This window comes from Sus scrofa, chromosome 14 (genome assembly GCF_000003025.6).
Source record: "Sus scrofa isolate TJ Tabasco breed Duroc chromosome 14, Sscrofa11.1, whole genome shotgun sequence".
Classification (NCBI taxonomy): domain Eukaryota; kingdom Metazoa; phylum Chordata; class Mammalia; order Artiodactyla; family Suidae; genus Sus; species Sus scrofa.
Genome location: NC_010456.5, coordinates 51865315 through 51883175, shown reverse-complemented (window position 1 = coordinate 51883175; position 17861 = coordinate 51865315). Strand labels below are relative to the sequence as shown.

The 17861-nt window shown below is 43.7% G+C and overlaps 1 protein-coding gene across 26 annotated transcripts in view; it reads left to right on the top strand.

Moving 5' to 3' along the window:
• The window catches only part of CHRM3 (cholinergic receptor muscarinic 3), a 545038-nt gene that overhangs the window by 480487 nt on the left and 46690 nt on the right, over nt 1-17861 (top strand). The window contains exon 1 of one of the 26 annotated variants that reach the window (XM_021071815.1): nt 7063-7513. The exons of the other annotated variants lie outside the window; for them this stretch is intronic. The gene's annotated coding sequence lies outside the window, so the exon portion shown is untranslated. Of the gene's footprint in view, nt 1-7062; nt 7514-17861 lie in introns of those variants that run through there. 26 annotated transcript variants of the gene reach the window in all.

Genomic DNA, 17861 nt, shown 5'->3' with positions numbered 1-17861 from the left:
GCTGTGGTGTAGGCTGGCAACTATAGTTCAGATTCGACCCCTAGCCTGGGGACTTCCATATGCCACAGATGCAGCCCTTAAAAAACAGCAAAAAAGAAATAAGAAGCCCTTGGAAATGTCTCTGAGAAATTTAAGTCTTTCAATCCAGTTTTGCTTTCATGTTCTAGGCCTTCTTAGTTCAAGTTATTTTAAGAGAGAAAGCTGATCAGATCATAAGTAACGTGACTAAATGTTTTAGTAGAAAGAAAAGAAATGGTTTTGGGAGTAATGAACAGTTTTGCAGATGGGACACTTAATTCTCTGAAATAGGTCTCCCTTTTGAATCTATCGAGGGAGCCCAGACAGAGCCATCAGGAAAATCCAATAGAACAGCTTGCAGTGACTCAGCCTTCCTGTCTGGTTTTCTGGCTTGCAGTAGGGGAGTGGCATGGCGCTATCCACATTCCAGCCTGTCAGTGTAGACAGGATTGTTTTAAGGAAGGCTGCAAAATCAAGGAAGAGACTGCAAAGCTTTCTGGAATATGTAGAATTCTCTCACGATTTTGTATTATCTACTGTGTAAACACAAGAGGAAGTTTGCTAAATTTCTCAACAATTATTCAGACTTTTAGGGAAAAAAAACCTATTTATTCTCTTATGTGAGAAATCTAGGGTAATAAAAAGGAAGCTATATTGGAAAATTGAGATATCCATGCAGCATAACTGCTAGTCATCATCCCTTTACTTTACAGAATAAATTTTTAAAAATAATAATTAAAGGTTTATCAAAATGATCAGTGCTGTGATGACTAAACTTTGGGAGTCATTAAATGACACTTCCAGTGACATGGTTTATTCTTTGCTAAGTCCCAGGAGGAAGGTAGAACACACACACACACACACACACAATTTAAATTTAAACATAGCATTTAGAGGTAAAGATTTTCAGGTAAAGTGTGCTTGAACATGTAGAAAAATAATTAAATGTAATGTTTTGATTGTTATTAATTTGATTTCTATAAGTGCCTATTACTTGGTAACTTGTGACTGAGATTCTTGACACTGCATCATAAAGCAGAAAGCAAAATAGGGTGCTCCAAGGCCCTGACTCACCCAGGCACAGCCCACACTCACAGAACTTTCTTTCCATTAGGCTATATAGATCAAAGCATATATTCTCATGAAAGTAAGGAATGCTTTTAGGAAAATAATCACAAAAGTTTTCTGATTTATCTTCAACCTTATAATTTGAAATGAAGTCTTGTGAAAAAAAAAATTTACAGGAGATTAAGAACCAGCAGATTAAGAACCTGGCTTATATCCATGAGGATGTGGGTTCGATCCCTGGCCTCGCTCAGTGGGGTGAGGTTACGTCATTGCCACGAACTGCAGTGTTGGTCACCGATGTGGCTCCAATCTGGTGTGGCTCTGGCTGAGGTGCAGGCCAGTGGCTGTGGCTCTGATATGACCTCTAGCCTGGGAACTTCCATGTGATGTGGGTACAGCCCTAATAAGGAAAAAATGTCCATGACCTCTGGATCATTAAGGTAGATGTTAGGTTACAGAATCCATATTTATTATATAAATGTTTTTGAGCCTTCCTTATGGGAACTTCAGTCAGTTTATGAGTCTTGGAATGGGCAGCGGGAGGCTGGATGGAACCAGAAATCAAAGCTGGGCCTGTTCACCTCCAAGCCTAGTGCTCCTAATAGTTAAATCACATCATCCTATATTATGTAGGTTCGAAAGTTGCAAGGAAGAGACACTTTGTAGATAAGCTTGGACCTTGTTGCTCTGAAAGTAGAATGAACTCAGCAGTCCTCTGAAAAGATGGGAACAATGGCTGGTCTTTATTCTGGCTATGGGAGCAGTGCCTACAGGGACCCAGCCATCATCTCACCAGGCCCTCAGAAGCAAAGGCCACAAGGGCTACTTTCTCTGTTCCTTCTGTGTGGGCAGCCCAAACTCAGAATCACCAAGAGCAGAACTCATCCGGTCTTGAGTCATTTTACAGCATGCATGACCTTGCTGGCCAGAACGTTGCTCCAAAGGGCCTTAGCCCACACCGTCCACATCACCCAGTAGAAGTATTCTTGTCCAACCAATAGCAGCCAGGATAGCAAATAGAACCACTGGTGGCAAGTTCCTAAAAATGAAAACAAGAAAAACTTGAGGCCAGTATCCCCATTATTTCTAAAATTATTCTTAGGATACTGCAATTCAAAAAAGAAACTAGAACTTTTCAGGGTTTTTTTTTTTTTAAGTTGATTCTCTTGGATTCTCTAAGTATAGAAACATGTGCAAATTAAGCTATCCAAGATCTCATTTTTAATCTATCAGATTGGAGAAGACTAACAAGCATGGTGACACATTATGTTGTCAAGAGTGAGAAGAATCTGGCATTCTCACATGTTGCTGATGGGAGTGTAAATTGATACATCTTCTAAGATGGAGAATGTGGCAACATCTATCACAATTACAAGTCCACTTCTAGGAATACTTACATGTGTTACATAAGTTCAGAATGAAGAATATACATCGCAGCATTGTGTGTAATGGTAAAAACACAGGAAAAAAACCAAAATCGCCATCAGTTGACTAAATTATGATCCATCCATACAGTGGAGTCATTGCAGTCTTAAAGAGAATGAGGAATCTCCTTGTGAAAGGATGGAAGTATTCTCCTCCATGGTATTTTAAGTGAAAAAATGCAAGATGGCAAACAAAATCTATGGTGTAAACGCCTATGTGTGTACAGCATTCTCCCATTTGTATGAAAGAAAATAGAATCTGTAAACTTATATATACACATAAAATACCTCTAAAAGGAATCAAAAGACACTGAAATCATTGGTTGCCTTTGGGGCAGGACACTAGGTGTCTGAGAAACATTTCCATTTGGAGTTCTTCAACTGTGAACCATATGAATATATTACCTTCTCAAAAAAAATGAGTAAAATTTAAATTAAAAAAGGAAGGAGAAGGCAGAGGAAGAGCAGGGGAGTGTGGCAGGAATTTAGAGATGAACAGCTGCTCTGGTCCAAGTGGCCAGAAGGATGCATGACCTAGGGTGGGGTTTAGGGCCCAGAGGAGCAGTGTGGGCGTTCCATGTGGTGGGAAGTCTGGAGCAGGAGGGAAAATGTTCGAGGGCAGCAACAATTCAATTTTGACCTGAAAGAGCAAAGCACGAATTAAAGCTAGAAATATTGGAGAAACATTGCAGAGGGCATTTGGCACCAGGCTTGAAGGGGCTGCCTTTTATTTGGCAGACAGTGGGAAACCATCAGAGGCTTTTCATTAGAGAAGCAACACGATCAAAACTATTCTGTTAAGGAGTTCTCCTGTGGTGTGCAGGTTAAGGTTCCAGGCATTGTCACTGCAACAGCTTGGGAGGCTGCTGTGGCAAGGGTTCAATCCCTGGCCGGAGAATTTCCACATGCCTCAGGCTCAGCCAAAAAAAACAAAAACAAACAAAAAAACCCTGTTCTATTAAGAGCTTAACGTGTTAGTGATGGAGATAATAAATGTAAAAGAAAAGGCATTGCCTATCCCAGGAAATTGGATATAGTTCCCTGTGCTATACAGTAAGAACTTGTTCGTCCATTCTAAATGTAATAGTTTGCATCTACTAACCCCAAACTCCTAGTCCATCCCTCTCCCTCCCTACTCCCACTTGGCAATTAAAAAAAAAAAAGAAAGGCATTGCATGTCAGCTCCTTGAATACAAAAACTTGCGCTGGTTCAGCCCTGCAGCCCCTGTGCCTGGAGCAAGGAGACGTGTTCTAGGTAGGGCATTACCACATGCCTGACACCTGACACTGTTCTAGGATGTTCCATGAAGGGCCTGATTTCATCCTGGCATTAACCATGTGAGGAGGCTTCTACTCTTGTCCTCATTTTATACATGGAAGAAATTGAATGAGTAATTTTAAAAGCTTGCCCAAAATCACAGACAGGAAAGGGGGTGGGGGAACAGGTGAACCTGGATTCACCAAGACTCTGCTGTAGAACCTATGCACTTAAAGTACATTAAACTCTGTTTAAAATGCCTCTGTAAAACTAGGATGGTTGCAGTGGACATGAATAGGAAGGCAAGGATTCAGAACAGCACACTAAGCTGGGGATGTTAGGGTGACATCTGTACATTTGATGTTAAATTAGGTAATGTATGTGAAAGTAGATTAATGAAAAAGAAATGATAATGCAGCATATTCCTTCATTCATCAAACAAATATTATTAATCATTTTGTGCAAGAAAATGCATTTGACTGGATATAGATAGAGTAGTAAATACTAACCCTACTTTTTCAAATTGTCTATGAAAAATAGAAAATATTCTTTATTATTATGCACCTGGGATTAATAAACCTTTCCTTGAGATTTTGCCTGCATCATGTTGGAGATCCAGTAATCATGGGGGTAAAATTGATATCATTACGCTTATTTTACAAAGGAAGGATGAATACTTAGCCTTGCCACAGATCTGACAGCTAGTGTGTGGTGTAGCATCTGTCTGACTCTGGAGCCCTTTGCTGAAGCATTGGGCTGCCTCCTGCAGCATCCCCCTTCCTGCCAAACTCAGGGTACGAATGCCTGCATAGAGATCTTTTCTAACCCAGAGCTCCAACCCAAAGCCTCAATCGGGCACCTGCAGAATGAAGGGACATTGCTCAAATAGAAATAAAATTATAAAAACAAATCCATAGAATACAATACTTTTTCCCTGACACCAACCTGAGAGAGGGCTCTTTTTAAATGATTGTGGTGAAGAGAGCAAAGCCTGTACATACCAAATCAATGAGTATGTGATAATGTTCTGCATTATCATATATTTGAGAACTGAATCAGATCCAATCATAGGAATAGGAATATACCCACTAGGAGAAGGGCATTTCTAAATGACACTGAAAGTCACATACAGTATGTGAGTTTCTTTTATGGTGAAAGATCCTAAGAGCATACCCAGAGAAATATGACATATTCTTTTAAAAAAATTATTGGGGTATAGTTGATTTACAATGTTGTATTAGCTTCAGGTTTACAGCAAAGTGGATCAGCTATACCTTATACATATATCCATTCTTTCTCCCCATAGAAGTTATTACAGAACATTGAGCACACCTCCCTGTCCTGTCAGTTATTTATTCCATATATAGTAGTGTGTATGTGCCAATACAAAGGAAGTTATTTATACAACAGAAATGATGTATTCTTACAGCTGTGTCTGGAGCCAAGCCAGCAGGAATAACACACAGGCTCCTATGTTACCTTCCATCTCCCCTACAAAGGAAGCAGTAGATGCCCTGAAGAACTGGCAAAGTCTCCAGGCCCCAGAAGGGATGGGTACTTCTCCTGGTAATGTGTCAGTTTGTGAGCACTTTGGAGGTGCCTACTGTCACCTTGTATGTAGCCAGACATGGGTGAGCCAAGGAGGAAATTGAGACAGAAGCCCACCAATGGCATGCCCATGGCACCCCTCCTCCAATCTCTTCCTTATCTTTCCCTTGCTGGTCCCCCTTGCACTGCAAACAAAACCTGGACCTCTGAGCGAGTTTGCGGGGAAGTACTATAGGGTGGATGAGAAGTTAAATTGCTCAGAGAAGAACATAAGGGAACTGCTATAGCATATTGCTGTAAGTGGCTTTGGGTGACCTTAATGATAATGCTGCATCAGGGTACTGGTACAAATGTCCACTGGCTCTTTTTTTTTTTTTTTTTTTTTTTTTTTTTTTTTTTTTGCCATTTCTTGGGCCGCTCCTGCAGCATATGGAGGTTCCCAGGCTAGGGGTCCAATGGGAGCTGTAGACGCCAGCTTACACCAAAGCCACAGCAATACGGGATCCAAGCCGCGTCTGCGATCTACACCACAGCTCATGGCAATGCCAGATCCTTAACCCACTGAGCAAGGCCAGGGATCGAACCTGCAACCTCATGGTTCCTAGTCGGATTCGTTAACCACTGAGCCACGACAGGAACTCCGTCCACTGGCATTTTTGATGCTGCTGCATCAGGATACCTGGTACAAATTTCCACTGGCATTTTTATTCTACTACTAGTGATAAACAACACCAGTATTTAATCACGTGGTGTAGCTGGATTGTATCTAGGGACCATGTGGAGGGTCTCTTCTCCTTATTTTCTCTGTCTCTCTGTCTCTCTCTAAGTGGCATCTTCTTGTTGCAGGACTTATATACAGGGAGACTGGGACACAGGACACTTTTTGCAAGGGAGCAGTGTTTATTTGTACCGGCACTGGCTCAGCAGATTCATATCCAAAGGCTGAGCCCCGAAGGCAGTGGGGCGCTGCCTTATATACCCTCTGTTATTTTTTCTTTTACTCTTTGGTCCCTTTGTCCCCTTCATAAAGTAACATATATTCTGTAATTTCTGAGTGAACAGTTTTTGATATGCTTCTGCCCATGGATTCAGGTTGTTACGTTGTTAAAGAATTGCGCATGTACGCACAGGTGCTGCTGTTGCATGTTGCCTTCCCTTTGTTCTGGGAAGGCCCTTCCCCCTCCCCACTACATCCTGACCTTAAATGATAAATTAAAGATATTTCGACAGAAACACTTCAAACAAAGTTCACTTTACTGCTGTTTTGCCTCACTCATATCTTCAAGCCAAGTCTGTGCTATCCTAGGAAGTCCTTAAGTTCATTCTCAATATCCAGTACTTGACATCCCCCTTTTCCTCCCTCCACCCTGCCTCACTGCTCAGCTGAATAAAAGAAGATCCAATACTTCTTTTTTTTCATTACTCAATGAATTTATTACATTTGTAGTTGTACAGTGATCATCACAATCCAATTTTATAGGACTTCCATCCCACAACCCCAGTGCATCCCCCCATGCCCCAAACTGTCTCCTTCAGAGACCGTAAGTTTTTCAAAGTCTGTGAGTCAGTATCTGTTCTGCAAAGAAGTTCAGTCTATCCTTTTTTCAGATTCCACATGTCAGTGAAAGCATTTGATGTTGGTGTCTCATTGTATGGCTGACTTCACTTAGCATGATAATTTCTAGGTCCATCCATGTTGCTAAAAATGCCAGGATTTCACTTCTTTTAATGGCTGAGTAATGTCCCATTGTGTATATGTACCACATCTTCTTGATCCACTCCCCTGTCGATGGACATTTAGGTTGTTTCCATGTCTTGGCTATTGCAAATAGTGCTGCAATGAACATCGGAGTACATGTGTCTTTGCGAGGATCCAATACTTCTTTACCACTACAGTCAGCCCAAAGACCCCAGAGCCTGGAGCCCCATCTCAGCCTTGCAGGAATGCTTGGAGAATTACCAAAAGTATGATGCTGAGTTGGGAGCCAGGGCTCCAGGTAAGCACCATTGTTATCACTGATGCGGTGACTATGTCTTTAAGCTTCACTTTCAAGATTAAGAAATGTGAATAATAGCCCACCTCCCATGAAGTAAAAGTACCTGTGAAATTGCCTTTTATAGCTTAGGTCCAGTTCCCTGGAAAAAGAGCCAGTGAGGACTCTTGTGCCTGAGATGGTTGGCGCAGTGCTCTCAAGAGGTGAGTAGGAATGGGTCTTGGCTGGAGCCTGCTTCCGCCCAGAAGAGCTTCTGGCTCCCACCTGCACTGTAGAATTGGCCCCACCCTGAGGCAGGGCTCCAGGTGAGCCACCCTGAGTTATCAGCCCCAACACAGCAGAACAGTAGGAAGGGGAGGTGTGTGCAAGTGGGGTCCACCTGGTCTCAGCAACATGCACTGCAGGGAGCCACAGGGCATCTTACTACAGATTGCCAGCCATGTGCCAGGCAGTGTGATGCACACCAGAGCTGAGGCTGGGAGGAAGGTGAAGGAGGTGAGAACCCATCCTGCCGCAGTGATGGAAGGCAAGTCACATGGGATGCTTATTCAAGCCCTGGGAATGAGCTAACAGTTCTTCCTCACTTGCAGCTCTACCCTCTCCATCTGAAAAGAACACGCAGTCAAAAGCAATCTTTTTAGCCTGGAACATGATAATGAGGCAATTAGGTGGAACAACGTGTTCACTTGACCTGGAGGCCAAGCTTCCTGGGAGGAGGCGAGCCTCTCCTTAGGCTGCACAATCAACCACAGGCACGTCCCGGGGCCTGGCTCTTCCTGGAGTCCTAGACCATGTTTTCCTGATCGTTCACAACCTGGACCTGCATCCACACCCAAGGGTTGCTTCCTCCCCCCAACCCCCAGAGCTCTGAGTCTGTTCCTATTACAGTATTTATGGCCTCTTAGTAGGCATTATCTATCTCTTCCTCTGTGTGAGTCTTCATTTGCCTGAAGTGTGAATTCCTGGAAGGAAGGAATTTTTTTTTTTTTTTTTTTGGCCACCCTGTGGCATATGGAGATCCTGGGCCAGGGATCAGATTCAAGCCACAGTTGTGACTTATACTGCAGCTGCAGCAACACCAGATCCTTAACCCATTGTGCCAGGCCGGGTATTGAACCTGCATCCCAGTATTCCCAAGATGCCACCAATCCCGTTGCACCACAGCAGGAACTCCTGGGCCTAAATATTTTATATGCCTTGTTCTACTGGAGTATTTGGTCCGTGTTCATTGGCGGGACGGAAATTAGTTGAGTATTAGAGTGGCAGAGGTTTCCGGCCTCAGGAAAGAAGGGGAGAGTCCATGAAGGGAAGGAGCACTCGCAGTCTAGTCCTCCTCATTGTTTCTTGGTTTGGGGTACATTGGCTTTTATTTAAAACAGGCCATTTAGGTTTATTGTTTCCATTGCCACACATCCTTTATGTGTGGGGCTCACTTTGGAATTCTTGGTGGCCAGTTATTCCTTGGGGAAGCAGAGTAGGATTAAGGAACATACTGCGAGGTGCTCCTGCGAAGGTTCTCAATATGTAAGCCGTACAATCTTTGCACACAAGGAGTTTATTATCTAAAGAAGGAAAGAATAGGCATTTGTATGCAAGGCTGACAGAAGGAAGTCGACCCAGAAGTCACATGTCTGCACAGTCACGTGTTTATTCCGTGGGGCAGTAAGTAGCTCTCCTACTACTGGAGTGAGGCAAGGAGAGAAGAGCTGAGTGTGTCCCATTTCCCAGGCACCTCACAGTTGTCCAAATAAGTGGAATTGTCCCTTCCGGGCAGGGAGGACAGATGAAACCTTGTCTGTTAGCTTCCTGTGCAGGCCTTCAATTAAGTCATATGATAAGGATTAATATTGTTTGTTGAGTGTCAGCAAGGTGCCAGACATCTGACACCATCTCTTCCTGGGAGCGCTAGACAGGCGAACAATTCAAACACAAAATGGATCAGCTGACCAGACGGCTGCATCTCAGAGGTGAGCTGTTGCAAGGTTCTGAGGGCTGGTTTTGTTGTTTGTTCTTTAGCTGTTTTCCCCCAGTTTTTCACCTGGTGTTCTGGGAGGGCGAAAAGCGCCTCCTAGGTGTGCTGTGTTGGGCAGTCCCTCTGCAGTTCTGCTTCCAAAATAGCTGTCAACCTCGTTAGCCACTTTTCTTAATATTAAAATCTGTCTAAAGCAGAACTGCTCTAAGGAGATCCTGCTTTCCCTCCATTCTCCCTGGTGCATTAAATAGGTGAGTGATCACAGGTGCTGGGTGTGTTTATCCTCTTTTAGGGTAAAATGACATTTCATTAGTTTTTGCCTGTGGCATACCTGAAAGCTAGCTTCACTTCAAGGGAGCGGGGATAAAAATGATAACCACAGAGGCGGTTTTGCGCTTTCCTTTTCCTTATCTTTCCCAAACTCCCAGTTAATGTGCTGCCCTTCTGATCTAAGGCACCATGTCTGACCTACCCCAGCAGTGAGATGTTCCCAGAGGGTTCTGCAAAGCTAGGATTGTGCAATCACTCCAATAATTGCTGGTGAGAGAAGCCAGTCGAGAAAAGTGGAAAGTTAGAATTATAATGGGATTTATTTAAACACATATTCTTACTTCTACAGAGCATGCCCGGGATGTACTGCAGAATAGCCTAGGGGATTATTCTTTTCTATGTTTAGGGTACGGTATGGATGGAAGTAAGTACTGCAGTCAACCTGAATCAGAATGTGTGATCAGTGGTTTGTTTCTTCTCTCTGCTTTGTCTTAGTTTGTTCATTTGTAATGTGTCCCTGTTGTCATATGTTGAGCAGATAGTTGCAGTTCTGTGAGCTTCTCAGCCTAGAACGGATTCTGGAACCCTAATGCTTATTGCCTTAGACTTAATATAAGTGTGTTAACCTAGAATAGTTTCTCTTTTTCTCATCAGTAAAAGGCAGGTTTCCCAAAGATTGGCCAAATATGAAGGGTGCCCTGAATCTTTTAATTGGATCCAAGAGTTAAAAAAAAAGTTCTTGGGCCACACGTATGCCCATGTTTATATGCAGCCTTTCTACATCTTGCTAATCATAATCAAGTTGGACAGTGATGTTGATTGAATTCTAAAAATAAAACAAAAGACAATTAGTCCCTCGTTCTTCTGATAAACCTGGTAAGGCAGCCAGCAAACCTCACCCCCACCCAAGCCCCTGGTAACTCTGGGGACTGCTGGTGTTTATTACATAGGGGAAGCCTGGGTTCCCAGCCCATTATGACCTGGAACTACTCATTAAATACTGGGTTAAAGGAGTTCCTGTCTTGGCTCAGCAGTTAACAAATCCAACTAGGAACCATTAGGTTGCGGGTTCGATCCCTGGCCTTGCTCAGTGGGTTAAGGATCCCGCGTTCCTGTGGCTGTGGTGTAGGCCGGCGGCTACAGCTCTGATTGGACCCCTAGCCTGGGAACCTCCATATGCCGCGGGAGTGGCCCAAGAAATGGTAAAAAGACAAAAAAAAAAAAAAATACTGGGTTCAGGGGAGACGAGTGTTTGGAAAAGTAGCTGCACAGTGTGGTCAAAATATAATTTTCCTGAGCGAGAAAACCTGGACCTTTGTCAAGTTGCCACTTGTCAGTTTTTGACTGAAATTCTAAAAGCCTCAGTTTTCATGTCTGTAAAATAAGGTGAGAATCTGGCATGTCAGGTGAGGTTGGCAAGTTGATGATACCTTTCAACTCAGACACGCTGTGACAAATCATGGCACCGGTTATACCCAACAGACACCCAGGTATGGCTGTGCCAGGAAGAGGAGTAGCTGTGATGAGAATATTCCCAAGAGAACCAGCTCAGTCCCTGTGAGAGCGGGGCCTGAACTCAAAATCAGCCCCACAGACAAGCAATGGGGGGTGAAATGATTTATCCAGAACAACTGAGAAATGGCAGGCTGCGACACACATCCTTTCCTGAGGCAGCTCTCTTTAAGCCTAGGTCCACAATGTCTATTTTTATAAAGAAATCCCCCAAAAAGGTAAACATGATATACTTGTGAAAATGTCCAAATATCAGCAGGAAGTATAAAAATCAGACTGTAACATTCTGACAGCCTGCCGTCAGGCTAGACGGTGGAGTATTTTTGCATCGTGGGTGTGTTTTTTCAAGTCACTTACACGCTGGGATCGATGTCACAAGCAGACCTCAGGAATCAGCAGGCTCCAAATCCCTCAGAGCATAAGCCACCTGCACACAACAGTGCTTTAGTCAAAGTTTCTCATGTTCAGCTTGAAAGATTTGCACAACAACCCTCCAGTGCATATATTTTTTCCTTCCCGAATTGCATGCAGAATATAGGACCAGAAAATTGTTGTCTCCAGAACATACTCTTGAAGTGGCCCCCACACAGGAATTGCTAGGGAAGCGCAGCTCTTCATGGGGTCCTCAAATGGTTTTAAAATCATGACTGGGCCCAGCCAGGACATGGGGACATAGGCATTGAAACGCCACCTCCAGGGTCTTTGAGGCTAGAACTGGGAAGAAGCTAATAGCCCACACTGGTGACATGATAATGCAGAGGGAAATGTTCTCAACACAGATTGGCAGCTGTCACTTCCTGTAGCAGACCTCTATTATTGTCACATAAGAGTCAAACCCTGGAACGAGGCCGTACATATTGTGCTGTTTCTCTCCCTCAGTGTCTTTCTCACGCTTCCCTGAAGGTCAGCCCTCCGGTACTGCCACCCTCATTTCATTTTCCTCTGCGTGTGCCATGCGCATCTTGATGCTGACCTTCCCTTTTGGCTCCAGGGTCTGCTTCGTCACGGGCCAGCTCAAGGTGCCCCCTCTTCTCCCAGTTCTGTTCATAACAGACTCTGTCTCCACAGTGTTCACTGAATTCTCAGTACTCGAAGACTGTCGTTTGTTTCATGCAGACCAGATGCCTGCCACCCACCTAGGAGTTGTACATATAGCATCTTATTTGAGCCTCACAGGAACACTGAGAGTTGATTAAGCACTCTCCCCATTTTATAGATGAGGAAACCAAGGCTCAGGAGGACAAGTGACTTGCCAGAGGTGCCAGCATTCGTCTTTAGAACTGGTTCTGGACTTAGTTTGAACTTGGTTTGAACTTCACTGTGTGTAGGTTTCCTTCATATTGCTTCCTTGCAACTCAAGTTTCAGGAGACACATATATATTCATTTAGAACCCACACACACAGGTATATATTCAATGTTCCTAGTTAAATTTAAACCTAAAGGGAAGTTCCTGCTGTAGCACAGCAGGTTAAGGATCTGGCATTATCTTTGCAGCAGCACAGCTTCTATCCTCAGCCCGGCACAGAGAGTTAAGGATCCGGCATGTGCCACAGCTGTGGCTGGGTCACAGCTGTAGCTCAGATTCAGTCTCTAACCTGGGAATTTCCATATACCTCAAGTGCAGCCAAAAAGAAAAATTTTAAACCTAAAGGCAGGGTAGTATACTTTGTCTATGCATCTGACTAGCAAAATGCCAAGAAGTAGTTGTTCAGTGTTCAAATGTTTGACAAATATATTTGAGTTCTGACTATGTGTGAAGCCTGCGCCACATATGCTGGAGAAACAGCAGTAATAAGACAGACTAAGATTCCTGTCCTTCAGGACCATAAGACTTGAGAGTAAATGCATGTTACAGAGAAGGCTAGACAGGTTTCTATGGCAAAAGGCCACAAGCTTTCCTGTAAAGGGCCAGAGAGTTTCATCATCCTATGTCTTGGTTGCATCCATTCAACTCTGTTGTAGCATGAAAGCATAAACAAATGCGCCCAGATTGATCCAGTAAACTTTATACAAAGAATGGAACTCCATATACTTTCCATGCATTGCAAAATGTTATTCTTTTGGTGTTTATCCAGAACCATGTAACAATATAAAAACCATTCATGGACTTCCCAGTGTGGCACCATGGATTAAGAATCCAACTGCAGGAGTTCCCATCGTGGCGCAGTGGTTGACGAATCCGACTAGGAACCATGAGGTTGTGGGTTCGGTCCCTGCCCTTGCTCAGTGGGTTAACGATCCGGCCTTGCCGTGAGCTGTAGTGTAGGTTACGGACGCGGCTCGGATCCCGCGTTGCTGTGGCTCTGGCGTAGGCCGGTGGCTACAGCTCTGATTTGACCCCTAGCCTGGGAACCTCCATATGCCGTGGGAGCGGCCCAAAGAAATAGCAAAAAGACAAAAAAAAAAAAAAAAAAAAAAAAAGAATCCAACTGCAGGAGTTACCGTCGTGGCTCAGCAGAAACAAATCTAACTAGTATCCATGAGGATGAAAGTTCTATCCCTGGCCTCTCTCAGTGGGTTAAGAATCCAGCATTGCCATAAGCTGTGGTGTGGGTCACAGACACAGCTCTGATCTGGTGTTGCTGTGCCTGTGGCATAGGCCAGGGGCTATAGTTCTGATTTGACTCCTAGCCTGGGAACTTTCATATGCTGTGAGTGTGGCCCTAAAAAGACCAAAAAAAATAATCTAACTGCAGCGGCTTGGGCCCATGTGGAGATGCGGGTTCTATCCTTGTCCCAGTGCAGTGGGTTAAAGGATCTGTCATTTCCACAGCTGCAGTGTAAATCACAGCTGTGGCTCAGAGTCAATTCCTGGCTTGGGAACTTCCATATGCTAGGATGCAGCCATTAAAACAAACAAACATTCTTAGCTCATGGGCCTTACAAAATAAGGAGGTTTGTCAAATCTGGTCCACAGTCAGCCCCTGACCAACGGGACAATATAACCATTGGGACCTAACTGAACTTTGCTTTTTATTTTATTTTTTTATTTTTTATTTTTTTAGGGCTGCACCAGTGGCATATGGAGGTTCCCAGGCTAGGGGTCCAGTCGGAACTGTAGCTGCCAGCCTACGCCAGAGCCACAGCAACTCAGGATCTGAGCCGTGTCTGAGACCTATGCCAGATCCTTAACCTACTGAGTGAGGCCAGGGATCGAACCTGCAACTTCATGGTTCCTTACTCGAATTTGTTTCTGCTTCGCCCGTCAGGAACTCCCCAGAACTTTGCTTTTTATCGACAATAATGATTGAGGGGCTTTATCTTCAGACAGTGTAATGTGGCCATTTTTGTTTTGTGTTTATTCTTCCCCAAATTGCTGGGCTTCTTATTTTGGTGTTTGATTTAGCATGTTGGGGGAAATGAGTAGCAATTGGTCAAAATTAACTGAAAGTTAGTAATTTGCTATATCGTGCTTCATATAATCTACTGTTGTTTCTTCCAAGATAGTTCCAAATAAATTAAGGACAGAAACATATTTAATTGCTCCCGCCAACCTCAAATCAGAGCAATTACTGCCACCCCAAATTCTCCCCCTTGGAAATAGTTTTATACATTATTCTGGAAGTAAACAGCACCCCCGGTGCTTGAATGCATCTTAATCCTTAAGTTGTGGAGGTTGGGATTTGACTTCCAGAGTTCCTATCTTGGCTCAGTGGAAATGAATCTGACTAGTATTCGTGAGGATGCAGGTTCAGTCCCTGGCCTTTCTCAGTGGGTCAGGGACCTGGTGTTTCCATGAGCTATGGTGTATGCCACAGACTCGGCTGTGACATTGTTGTGGGTCTGGTATAGGCCAGCGGGTACAGCTCCAATTCAACCCCTAGCCTAGGAACCTCTATATGCTGTGGGCACAACCCTAAAAAGCACCAAAAAAAAAAAGCTGATTTCCATGCCTTTCCCAGTGATAACATGCTGCTTGCCTCCACTTTTATTTATTATTCTAAACCAAAGAGTAGCAATCCAGTGTTATTCCCAGTTCCAGATCTCCTTTGAATGTTGGTACTAGAAGCCCAATAGATAGGAATTATTTTAGTTAACCAGCTTCCATTTAAGGGGTCTTTTTGCATAACTTAACTAATAGTTATACACAGAGATAAAGAGCACCACATCCTTAAAATTGATCCGATTTCTAAATGTTAAAATATTGGTATGTGTTTATGGTTGGCAAAGAATGCTCCTGTGGTTTACCAGCTTCAAAATGGATGGAGGTAGTGTAAGCAAAACAGAGAAGTAGTGAGATGACAAAAAGATATCACAAGGAACCTTAGGCCAGGAAAAGGGCCAGTCTTCTGTGGGGCCCTAACTCGGACCCTGAAAGCCATTAGGACCCCAAGCAGGACTGTGTCTTTAGCTGTGCTCAGTCTCCTCCGAAGACCAACCCTCTCCAAGTTTCTCTACACACATGTAAATGGTGAGCAGAAGACAACAGCCATAGCCTGAAGGTCTACCTCCAGGTACTGGAAAACAGTCTCCACTGACCCACTGACTGCCACTTAGCCCCAAATGCATTTCTTAGGAGAGAGAATGTCATCCGACCTCCCCTGGTCACCTTACCTTGGCCCGTCATCTGTGCCAGCACGACAGGGTTAAGTAGCAGAATCTAGGAAACCAGAGGGATTCCTACTAAAGTTACTCTACATTTGGGTAACCCATCAGTTTCTAGAGTGTTTATTCAGGACTCACCTCATGACCTTTTATTAATTTTATTTTATTGAAGTATAGCTGATTTACAATATTATGTTAGTTTCTGGTGTATAGCGCAGTGATTCAGTTTGTGTGTGTGTGTGTGTGTGTGTGTGTGTGTGTTTATATTCTTTTCCATTATGGTTTCTCACAGGATATTGAATGCAGTCCCCTGTGCTATACGGGACCTTGTCTATCCATCCTACATATAATAGTTTGCATCTGCTAACCCACCCCCTCCCCCTTGACAACCACAAGTCTGTTCTCTGTGTTCATGACCTTTTTTTTTTTAGCTTCACTTTCAGAGTCACCAAAGTGTTTCCAACCAGGCAGATTTGCAAAAAGTCATTTACTTATTGAATAGCTCTCAGGAAAAGAGAGAAACATCATTTTGTTTGCACTTCCCACAAGTCGTAGTTGGTATCTTCAACAGAGAGAGCAAATACAAAATGTCGGGGAAATTGCTGTGTTAGAAGGGCTTACAGAAAAATGAAGCAAATTTACGTTAGAACTGCCCCCTCCTTCTCCCTCTCTCTCTCATAAACACAGGCCTACACACACAGTCTTTGTGTTTGCTTGCAATTTTCTATAAAAAACACTCACAGGTAATTTAGATTCCACTTACAGATTCTATCATAATCATTCCTTCAGAAGCTTACTGAAAGGTTTGCATTTTGAAACATAAAGGCATTTTTCATTAAAATCCTATAGGAAGTTGGGGACTTTAGGGAACCCACAGTCCTTTTTTTTTTAAGAATCAAATAAAATGCTTCCAAGTACACATAAATAAATTCTACCTAGTGGATAATAACACTAGTTGTCATTTATTTAGTGCCTTTGATGTGCTAGATGCAGCTATATGTGATTTCTAACTTTCAAAACTGTTGCACAAAGATCATTCTCTCCATTTTACAGATGAAGAGACTGAGGCTCAGTTTTGTGAGAGAATTCAAACCTAGGGGCCAATGGGCGTGCTTCTTCTCATGAGAAGAAAATCTAGAATTTTTTTAACAGAAAAGTTTATGCGATGACTATCTTCTCAGGATTTTTAAATTGTTAGATTTTAAAGAACAAAATCTGCCCTCAGATGACCACAGGTGCTAAGGAAGATGAGCAATCAGACGGACAGTACAAGGCCAGTTGGTTTCATCACTGCCATGGGAGACATCATGCTGGGTGCTCTGTGACTGCCCAGCAGGAGCACTTAACCCATCCTGAGGAGAGGGTCTCCATCAGCATCTTCTGGGCTTGACAAGGTAACCCTGGAAGGTCAGGCAGGACTTTTCAGATCCACAGAGTGACAAATGCAGAGATACAGCAGAAAGAATGAATCCAGACTCCTTTGAAACAAGAGTCCTCAAGCTGGAGTGTGCATCAGAATCATGTGGAAAGATGGTTAAAACACCCCTGCTGGGTGTCACCCCAGAGTTTCTGACTCAGCAGATCTGGGGGTGACTCAGTGGGGTCCAAGAACGGTGCATTTCCAACATCCCCAGTGCCATACTGCACCGACCCTCCCCCTCCCTTGAGAAGCACATTAAACCTCACCAGCCTCTGTAGGCCGTTCCAACTGGGCTTTGCTTTCTAGGTTTTAGCACTTTGGTGTTTATAGCCACATATTACCTCCAAAACCAACTTTGTGTCATTTATATTTAATAAAGCATCCACAAATCTGTCAGGCTTTCTTTATTCAAGCTGAAAACTTCCCCAGCAAGGGAGCCATGAATCATCAAATTGAAAATCAGGCTCCCGCGGATAGAAACTGGTTGGTCCAGGCACAAGGCTGGCAGTGCCTGGTGAGCAGATGCAAGAGCAATGAAAGCAGGAGGGAGAACTGCCCCCTTCCTTCTCCAGCCCCCTCAGAGACGCATTCTCTGGTCAAAGTGTTGCAGGACCTACATACAGGGAGACAGGACACCGAGGCCTTTTTGCCAGAAAGCAGAGTTTATTCATGCAGACACTGGTTCAGCAGATTCATATCCAAAGGCTGAGCCCCAAAGGCAGTGGGGTGCTGTCTTATATACCCTCCGTTGTCTTTCTTTTACACTTTGGTCCCCTTGTCCCCCTTATAAGGTAGCATATACTCTGTAATTTCTGAGTGGACAGTTAGAGG